Source organism: Tupaia chinensis, unplaced genomic scaffold, assembly GCF_000334495.1.
Source record: "Tupaia chinensis unplaced genomic scaffold, TupChi_1.0 Scaffold000706_1, whole genome shotgun sequence".
Classification (NCBI taxonomy): domain Eukaryota; kingdom Metazoa; phylum Chordata; class Mammalia; order Scandentia; family Tupaiidae; genus Tupaia; species Tupaia belangeri.
Window position 1 is genome coordinate 1,827,091 of NW_006160229.1, and position 9,182 is coordinate 1,836,272.

Below are 9,182 nucleotides of genomic sequence, written 5' to 3' on the forward strand. Positions count from 1 at the left end.
ACCCTAATGGATGGAGATGTAGAGGAGAAGGAATTGCAGTGTAGCCATATCCCATTGAGGGGTGCTTTCTTGCTCTCTCTGTTTCTCTCTCTGGTGAGCACACATGCTCTCTGGCAATTAAAAAAATAAGAAAAGAAAAATGATCAAAAAAATTTTAGACACTTCTCCAAAGAAGATTCACAAATGTCTAATAGGTACATACAACTCTATTAGTCACTAAGGAAATGAAAGTCAAAACCCCAATGAGATAACATTTTATACATATTCTATGGTATAACTACTTTGTTTGTTATTTTTTTTAATTGCTAGAGGGCATGTGCACTAGCGAGAGAGAGAGAGAAAGAGAGAAAGAGAGAGAAAGCACTACCCAATGGGGTACAGTCATGTTACAATCCTTTTTTCTCCATTTCTCCATCCTGTCAGGATTTGGGGCATACACAGAAAGGCTTGTTTCTCAAGCCACTGGGGCTGGGATTTGAACCATGGTCAGTCATGTGGAATCTGGCTCCTGATGCACAGCACTTAACTGCTGTGTTATAAGGCTGGTCCATGATGCAGTTACTTTGGAAAGTAGTTTGCGGTTCCTGAAAAAAATAAATGTGGAGTTACCATATGACTAACAATTCTACTCCCAAGATAATCAAAACATATGTTGACACAAAAACTTGTATATAAATATTCATAACAACATTATTTATAATAGCCAAAAGGGGAAACAACTCAAATGTCCATCAACTGATGAATGGATACACAAAATGGAATACTATGGAATGTTTTTCAACCATAAAAAGGAACAAAGTATTGATACCTGGTATGACATGGGGGAACCTTGAAAACACTATGATAAATGAAAGAAGGCAGAAACAAAAAGCCACATATTGTAGGATTTCATTTATATGAAATGTCCAGAATAAGTAAATCCATAGACAGAGAACACAGATGAGTCATTTAAGGGAGCAGGAGAGGAGAATGGAAGTTAGTGAGTGACTGCTAATCAGTGCAATGTTTATCTTAAGGGTGATGAAAATATTCTGAAGGCACATCACAGCTAGACCAAAACCATGGGGAGAGATACTGAAATTGGTAGGAGAGAAACGTCAAGTTATTTTCAAAGGATATCCCATCAGGCTAACATCAGACCTCTCATGTGAAACAACACGAGCAAAGAAAGAATGGGAAAATATATTCAAAGTGTTAAGTGAAAAACAATTTCAACCAAGAATACTATACCTAGCAAGATTATCCTTCATATGGGAAGAAAAGATATAAACATTCTCAGATAAACAAAACCTAAAAGAATTTACAAATGCCAGACCAGCTCTCCAAAAAGTCCTGAAGGGAGTGCTATACCAGGAAAACTAAAGTCAGACATACAGAAATAAGAGTACAAGAAAATGGCCAACTTAATGATAAGGACAAGTCTGAAAAAAATCAATAATAATGTTTTTGACATAGGGAGGGCGCCACCACGCCCCTCAATAATAATGTTGAATGTTAACTTCCAGAATTTAAATGGAAAGATCAGACCAGAGAAACACTGCAAATTACACAGAAGAAAGATTAATTCCATGAGACTGAACTGGTGAAACAGAATTTTATGACTTTTGACTAAAACATTACTGATTTTCTTCTATACTTTGTTTTCCAGATTTAAGGATTTTTGTCTTCTCATGAGCTTTTGATAGGTTCATCTACCTATTGTTTTTTTTGGGGGGGGGGAGGTTTTCGCTATAGCGCGCGTGCGCACACCACACAGACAGAGAGAGACATAGAGACAGAAAGCGAGAAATCACCCCCCAGAGGAGATGGTCACGCTGCAATCCCTTCTCCTCCATTCTCCTCTCAGGATCTTGGGCACGCACGCACACGCGCCCGGCGTGAATTTGAAGCCACCGGGTCCAGGACACGAACCACGGTCGACTACATGGGAGTCCAGCGACATAGCCATTACGCTAACTGCTGGTTCCCATCTACCTACTGTTTGAACTGAATCTTAACCTTTTTCCTGGCTTTAAGTCTTAAGCAAATTTCTCTTAACATTTTTTTATTTTGATCTATTAAAACCCAAACTGCTTTTCTTGAAATTAAAAAAATGCATTAAAAATAGCTATTTAATGACTGCAGTAAGCTATATAGCCCCAGCTAGGTGATACTTTACAGTATGTTCATTCTACTCACTGAGTTCTATGGCTAAAGTCACACATGTGTTCACAAATATGTATATATCAGCTTCACTTGCTATTGAAAGTATTTATATTAATTAAGATCTTTTGTGAATCAATAAAATGTGAAACAAACAAACAAAAGGCATGGAAAACAACTGTAGGTACCAGAGACACTGGTGGAGGAGGGTGTGAAATGGCAGAGAGTGAGAGGTAGAAAATCAAAGCGGGGGACAAAGAAGCAAAATATTTAAGAAACAAGAAATGGAAAATTATTTGTTGACAATAACACATATGGTAATACCCTTGACTGAGCCGATGCACAGTGTATTCTGGGTGGAAAATCTCATTTTGTATACCATAATGATGTATAGTGAATGAATGTAAATAAATTCAAAATTTTAAAAATTCTGTATTTTGATAGTGGTGATTGCTGTACAATTTTGTGACTGTACTAAAAACACTGAATCATGCAGTTAAAAAAGTTAACAAACTTCAAATCAATTGAAGGAATCCTTTCTGGATTCTGGATTCTGTCCCATAGATCCTAGTGTTTATTCCTCAGCCCATACCATGTCGTCTTGCTTTCTATACCTCTGTAGTAAGTTTTAAAATCAGAAAATGGGGGACCAGCAGATGGCAGAATAGTTACATGGCTGAACTCCCACGTAGTCACCCGCAGTTTGAGTCCTGAACCTGACAGCTTGAAACACACTGTGTGTGTTTGTGTGTGTGTGCCCAAAATCTCCAGAGGAGAGTAGAGAAGGGATTTTGGTGTGGCCATTCCCTCTTGCGTGTGATCTCTTGCTTGCTTTCTGTCTCTCTCTACCTTTCCGGCCAGCACATGCTCCCTATAGCAAATATCTCTCATAAATGAACGAATGAATGAAAACAGAAAATGTGATTTCTCCTACTTTCTCCTTTCTTTTCAGGTATTTTAGTAGTTTTATTTTTGTCTTTTCACACAATTTTTAGACAAAAATTGTTTATATCTACAAAAGAATGTATTGATGAACTGGTCTGGCTGAGTCTGGGGATGGAAAGAATTGCATTATACCTATGGATCAATTAGAGAAGAAGCGATGTTTTTACACTATTCAGTCATCCGAATTTTTGAACATGTTATATCTCCATTTATGTAGGTTTTCTTTAATTTCCTTGATTTTTGTTTTGAAATTCCACCAGACACATCTTGCATTTGTTTGTTAGATTTATATCTAGGTATTCTAATTATTTGAAATGATCCTGAGTGGTACTGTAGTTTTAATTTTGGTTATCTTATGTTTTCGTTATATATAGGTATATGACTGACTTAAATGTCTTGATCTTGTATGCTGTGACCTTGGTGAATTCACTTATTAACCCTACACACTTTTTCCTAGATTTCCTGGAATGTTCTCTATAAACAATCATGGAACCTGAAAAGAAAGATAATTTGATTTCTTCTTTTCTAGCATGGATGTATTTTATTTTACTTCCTTTTCTTGCCTTATAGAGAAAAAAAAAGTATGATGATAGCTATAGTACTTTTTAAAAGAATTATTTTTATTTGGAACCAGCAGCTGGCATAATGGCTATGTCACTGGACTTCCATGTAGTCGACTGTGGTTCAAGTCCCGGACCCGGTGGCTTAAACTCACACCGGGAGTGTGTGCATGTGTGCCCAAGATCCTGAGAAGAGAATGGAGGAGAAGAGATTGTGGCGTGACCATCACCCCGGGCACTGATTTCTCGCTTTCTGTCTCTCTGTCTCTCTCTTTCTGGCGAGCACACACGCCCTATAGCAAAAACCTCTCAAAAGAAAAAAAAAGAATTATTTAACTTTATTTACTTATTTATTTATTTAAATTTGACCAGAGAGGAACAGAGCAAGAGAGAGAAGGAAAGTGAGAAAGCAAGCCACCAGGTCTGGGACTCAAACCACGGTGGGCCATGTGGGAGTCTACCACCCTAAATCACCATGCCACCTGCCAGCCCCCTACCTGCAGTATTATTATAGAAAGCTCCCCAAAATATCTAATTTTCTGAGAGTTTTTTAACCACAAAAGGTTGTTAAATTTTGTCAAGTGAGTTTCATTTATGAAGTGATATGATCAAGCAATTTTTTCTCTTTTAGCTAATTAATATGAGGGATTACTTTGATTTTCTAATATTGAACCAGCCTTGCATTCCTATGAAATTATGATGCCTAATTATATTTTATATATTGTTTGATTAGATTTGCTTGAATTTAGTTGCAAAATTTGGGGCCCATGATCATGAGACATATTGGTCTGTGATTTTTTCCCCCTTTTGTTCTCTTTGTCCAGTTCTATTACTAGGGCAATATTGGCTACATACAGTGAATTGGAAAGTATATTATCTTTTTCTATTTTCTGAAAGAGGTTGTGGAGAATGGGTGGTAATGTTTCTCAGACGTTGGTAGAATTCTTCGGTAAAATGATTGAGTTCTTCTTCAAAAAGAAAAAGGGAAAGAAGTGATTAGCTTCTAAAGATTTCTTTTGGATAGCTTTTAAATGATGGGCTCAATCTCTAATAATTATAGGACTATTCATATTACCTATTTTGATTTTTTTGAGTTTTGGTAATTTGTGTTTTTAAATAAATTAGTCCATTTCAGCTAAATTTCTAAATCCTAAGTAAGTAGAGTGTTTTGTAACATTGTCTTACTATTCTTTAATGGCTGAAGGACCTGTAGTGGTATCCCATTTCATTCCTAATATTAGTAAGTTGTGAATTCTCTTTTTAAACTCCTTTTTAGTCTTATTAGAGGTTTGTCCATTTTATTGATATTTTCAAAGAACTAGCTTTCATTTTTATTGATTTTCTCTTTTGTTTTCCTCTTTTTAGTTTGATTTATTTTTGTCATTTCTTATTTCCTTTCTTCTGCTTGACTTAGGTTCATTTTGCTCTACTTCCTTTAGTTTTTTGAGGTGGTCACTTAGATCATTGATGTGAGGCTGCTATATTAAGTATTTAGTGCTATAAATTTTCCACTCAAAAACAAGTCTGTATAGATCTGTTTTTCTTTTTTGATGCTCACTTTGTGAGATTGTGATTCCTATTTTAATGGCGCCCTCTTCTGTTAGCATAACAAAATTCAGATACTTAGTAAATTTAGTGTTTCTTTTGGTGATAGGGGAGGGGGCTGTGAGTTCCCTGATTTTGTGGTTCTCTTTTGTTTTGTTGAACATAAGTTTTGCAGTTTTGCATTTTTCCACTTCACCACTTAATGGCTTAAAAATTCTTCTTCATAGCTTTTTACTTTTTCCTTCCCCAGAAGTTATATGTTTCAAAGATTGCCCTCTCAACAAGCTTTTAAGCCTCTTTTCCTATAGTCAATGCTCTGATCTACCTAGAAACTTTTTTTTAAGGTTTTGTCATAAGGCGTATGTCCTTGCTGGAGAGAGACAGAAAGGGAAAGTGAGAAACCACCTCCTGGGGGAAATGGCTACAGTACAATCCCTCCTCCTCCATTTTCCTCTCAGGATTTTGGTCATGCACACATGTGCACCTGGAGTGATTTTCAGGCCTTCGGGTTTGGAACTCAAACCATGGTTATCCAACACCTTAACCACCATGTAACCTGCTGGCCCCCACCTAGCCACATTTTTAAAAAACATTTAGGGTGAACTTAGTCTTTATGGTGGAAATCTCACATATATTTTGACCTTTAGCTATCCTCTCGCCTCTGTTTTCCCTTCAGGTATTCTCATTCTACCTTGCTTGTCACAAAGCCTGATAGCAGGGCAGGTGGAAGTAGAAGGGGACGTGAAAGAGACATAATAGAATTTAAAGTTATTCCCTTACTTAGAGTTATTTTGATGTCTGGACATTCTTTCTCTTCAAGTTATGGTGAGGATATGGTTTTGCCTATTTTCATCTTTTTCTTTTTTTTGTATTGCTTTTGGAGGGAGTATTGGGAGATTGGAACCTAAGTGACTAGCATTTTTGTCAGCTACATGGAGGTTTATCATCATACAGATTTCTAACAACAAATAGATGCCATTTTGATGATTACAAGTGTTTCTTGGTATGAATATGGTTTAATTTTTAGGAAAAATTTGATAGTATATTAGGATGTTGGAAACAATGTATCATTTTCCTGGGTCTAAACTAGTATTTTTCTCTTTAATGTTTTCAACCTCAATGTGTTATTTGGAAGACAAATCTCTCCTCTTTCCCCAACCACTACAACTAAATGTGAGCCAACAAGGTTGTGATAAGTAAATTATTTTTGCTGTTGTCTCCAGAATAAAATGAGATAATGCAAATATCAAAGACTGTGTCCTAACTAAAGCATTTCAAGTGTAACTCCATGAGTCTTGTTATTCCAAATGAGAGTATTTGGCTAGATTCAAAAAGACAAAATACGCAAAAATTTATTCAGAGGTTTGTCTATTTAGATCCCAAATCCTCATTGTCTATGGTCATCTTTGGGGAGACATTACTTGCTAGAAGCATGACAAGAGAAAAGTAGATTTTCTTTGTGATATCTGTCTTTTGGTGCAGACATTTTAAGACATTATGCTTTCAAAGTAAATGTTCACAGTGCCAGCAGGTGGCACACTAGTTAAGGCTTTGGACTCTGACATGCCCAATCACATTTCAAGTTCTGGCCCCACAGCTTGAAACTCACGCCCAGCACATATGCATTGCATGCCCAAAATCCCAAAAGAAGGGATTGCAGCATGGCCATCTCCCCTGGGGGTGATTTATCACTTACTCTTTCACTATCTCCCTCTCTGTCTCTCTCTGACAAGCATACATGGCCCTTGGCAAAAACCTTAAAAAAAGAAAAAGAAAAATGTAAATGTTCACTAAACAATTTTTTAATTGAGGTGTAGTGGCATGTTCTCATACATCTTTTTCAGAAAATGACACTGGAGTCAATATAGGAAAGTGGTTAAGGGGCATGATTCCCAGAGCCAGGATGTCTGATTGAAAATCTAAGTTCTGCTATTGTCAAATGTGTGACTAAGTTTACTAAATACCCCTGTACCTCTGTTTTCTCATCTAGAAAATAAAGGTAATAGCAGTATCCACCTCACAGGGTAGTTATAAATTAATACATGTAGAATGTAATTAATACATGCAGAATGTAAACACTCAGTGTTAACAGTATTTATTGTATAACCTAATTTCTGCAGTATCTTTAATGGCCATAGTAGTATCTATTGCTGCATAAATTTCCATGATTTCACAGTCTAAAACAACACCCATTTACTATCTCACCATTTCCACAGGTAAAGATTCTGGGCAGTGCTAAACTGGGTCCTTTGCTTCAATGTCGTACACAAGGATAAAAACCAAAATCTCCACCAGGGCTTGATTCTCTTCTGAAGGTTGCCTGAGAAAAGAAGTATTAGCTTCCATTCAAGCTCATGTTGTTCTTAGCAAGTTCCAGTTCCTTGTGATCTATGGAATTGATGGCCTAAATATAGACCAGAAACCACCCTAATTAGGATCCTTGCCAAGGTGGCCTTGTCAACATGGAAACTTGCTTCATGAAAACCTATAAGGTAAAATCTATCAGAAAGACAAAAGTGGCCAGCAGGTGGCGTGGTGGTTAAGGTGCTGGACTCCTAGATGGTCTACCTTAGTTCAAGTCTTGTACCTGGTGGCTTGCTTTTTCATTTTCTCTCTCTCTCTCTCCCCTCGTGAGCACACATGCCCTATAGCAAACTTAATAATAATAAATAAAAATTTAAAAAAAGACAGACAAAGTTATCATCTGTAGTAACCTAATTACAGAAGTTTGTGCCAAAATCTATTGGTTAGAAGTAATTCACGAAGGGCCAGCAAATAGCGTGGATGTTAAGGCAGCTAGATCCCAGATGGCTGACTGGTGGTCCAAGTTCTGTACCTGATGACTTAAAAATCACCGAGCTCATGTGCTCATATGCCCAAAGTCCCAAGAGGAGAATAAAGGAGAAGGAATTGCAGTATGTCCATCCCCTCATCAGGGAGTTCTCTTTTTCTCTTTCTCTCCCTTTTTCTCTCTCTCTCTCTCTCTCTCTCTCTGCCTCTCTCTAGTGAGCTCATGTGTCCTATAGCAAAAACATTAAACAGTCACTAAACCAGTCAACACTCAAGGAGAGTACTACCTGGATGCAGGGATCACTGGAGGCCATCTTAAAGTCTGTCCACCACAGTGTCTTAAAAACAATATGCAATATAGCAGAGATGTTTGACAACACTGACTTTGTTACTTACCCAGGTTTCACTGTTGAGTGACTTCAAGTAAGTTTCTTAATCTTTCTGAGCCTAGATTTGTTTTTTCTAGAGGCCATGTGTGCTCACTGGAGAGAGACAAAAAGAGGAAAAATGAGAAAGCACCCTCCTCCATGGGAGACAGTCATTTCATAATCCCTTCTCTTTTATTCTCTTTTTGGGATTTTGAGCATGCACACACACACATGTCCAGCATGTTTCTCAAACTCTCAAGCTGCAGGGTGTGGGACTTGAACCACACAGTTGGCTGTGGAGGATTCAGCTGCCTTAACCATCAAGCCACCAGCTATCCCTCTGAGTACTTTTTTGTAATATTTCCTTTCTTCCCCCATCCCTGTCCTACCTGTGTCTCCAGGAAACAAATGATCTTTCTTGTTTATCACTGTGAATTAGTTAACAATTTCTAGAATTTTATATAAATGAAATCATGCAGTAAATACTCTGTTCTGTCTTATTTCTCTCAGTATAATTATTTTGAGATTCATCCATGTCATTGTGCATATTCATAGTTTGTTCTGTTTTTATTGTTGAGTATAATGTATTCCATTGTGTGAATATACAAGTTTATCCTTTCATCTGCTGAGGAACATTAGGTTGTTTCCAGTTTTGAACAATTTGTGTACTATTCCTTATATAAAAATATGCTTTCATTTCTTATGGGTAAATATCTAATAGTGGAAAGTGGAATAGTGTTATTGCTAGATCATATGGTAGGTGTATGTTTATTTATTTATTTATTTATTTATTTATTTATTTAGTGGGACCAGCAGATGGTGAAATGGTTAC

At 36.9% G+C, this 9,182-nt stretch overlaps 1 long non-coding RNA gene across 4 annotated transcripts in view; it reads right to left on the reverse strand.

Moving 5' to 3' along the window:
• Positions 1–472: 472 nt before the first annotated feature.
• The window catches only part of LOC102484560 (uncharacterized), a 66,911-nt gene continuing 58,201 nt past the window's right edge, over positions 473–9,182 (reverse strand). For 2 of the 4 annotated variants that reach the window (XR_003551462.1, XR_003551463.1), the window contains 4 exons: positions 8,379–8,464; positions 7,398–7,512; positions 4,503–4,615; positions 473–584 (listed from right to left, as the gene is read on the reverse strand). This is a non-coding gene — a long non-coding RNA (uncharacterized LOC102484560). The remainder of the gene's footprint in view (positions 585–4,502; positions 4,616–7,397; positions 7,513–8,378; positions 8,465–9,182) is intronic. The other 2 variants (XR_003551464.1, XR_001371312.2) reach the window with 2 other exon arrangements.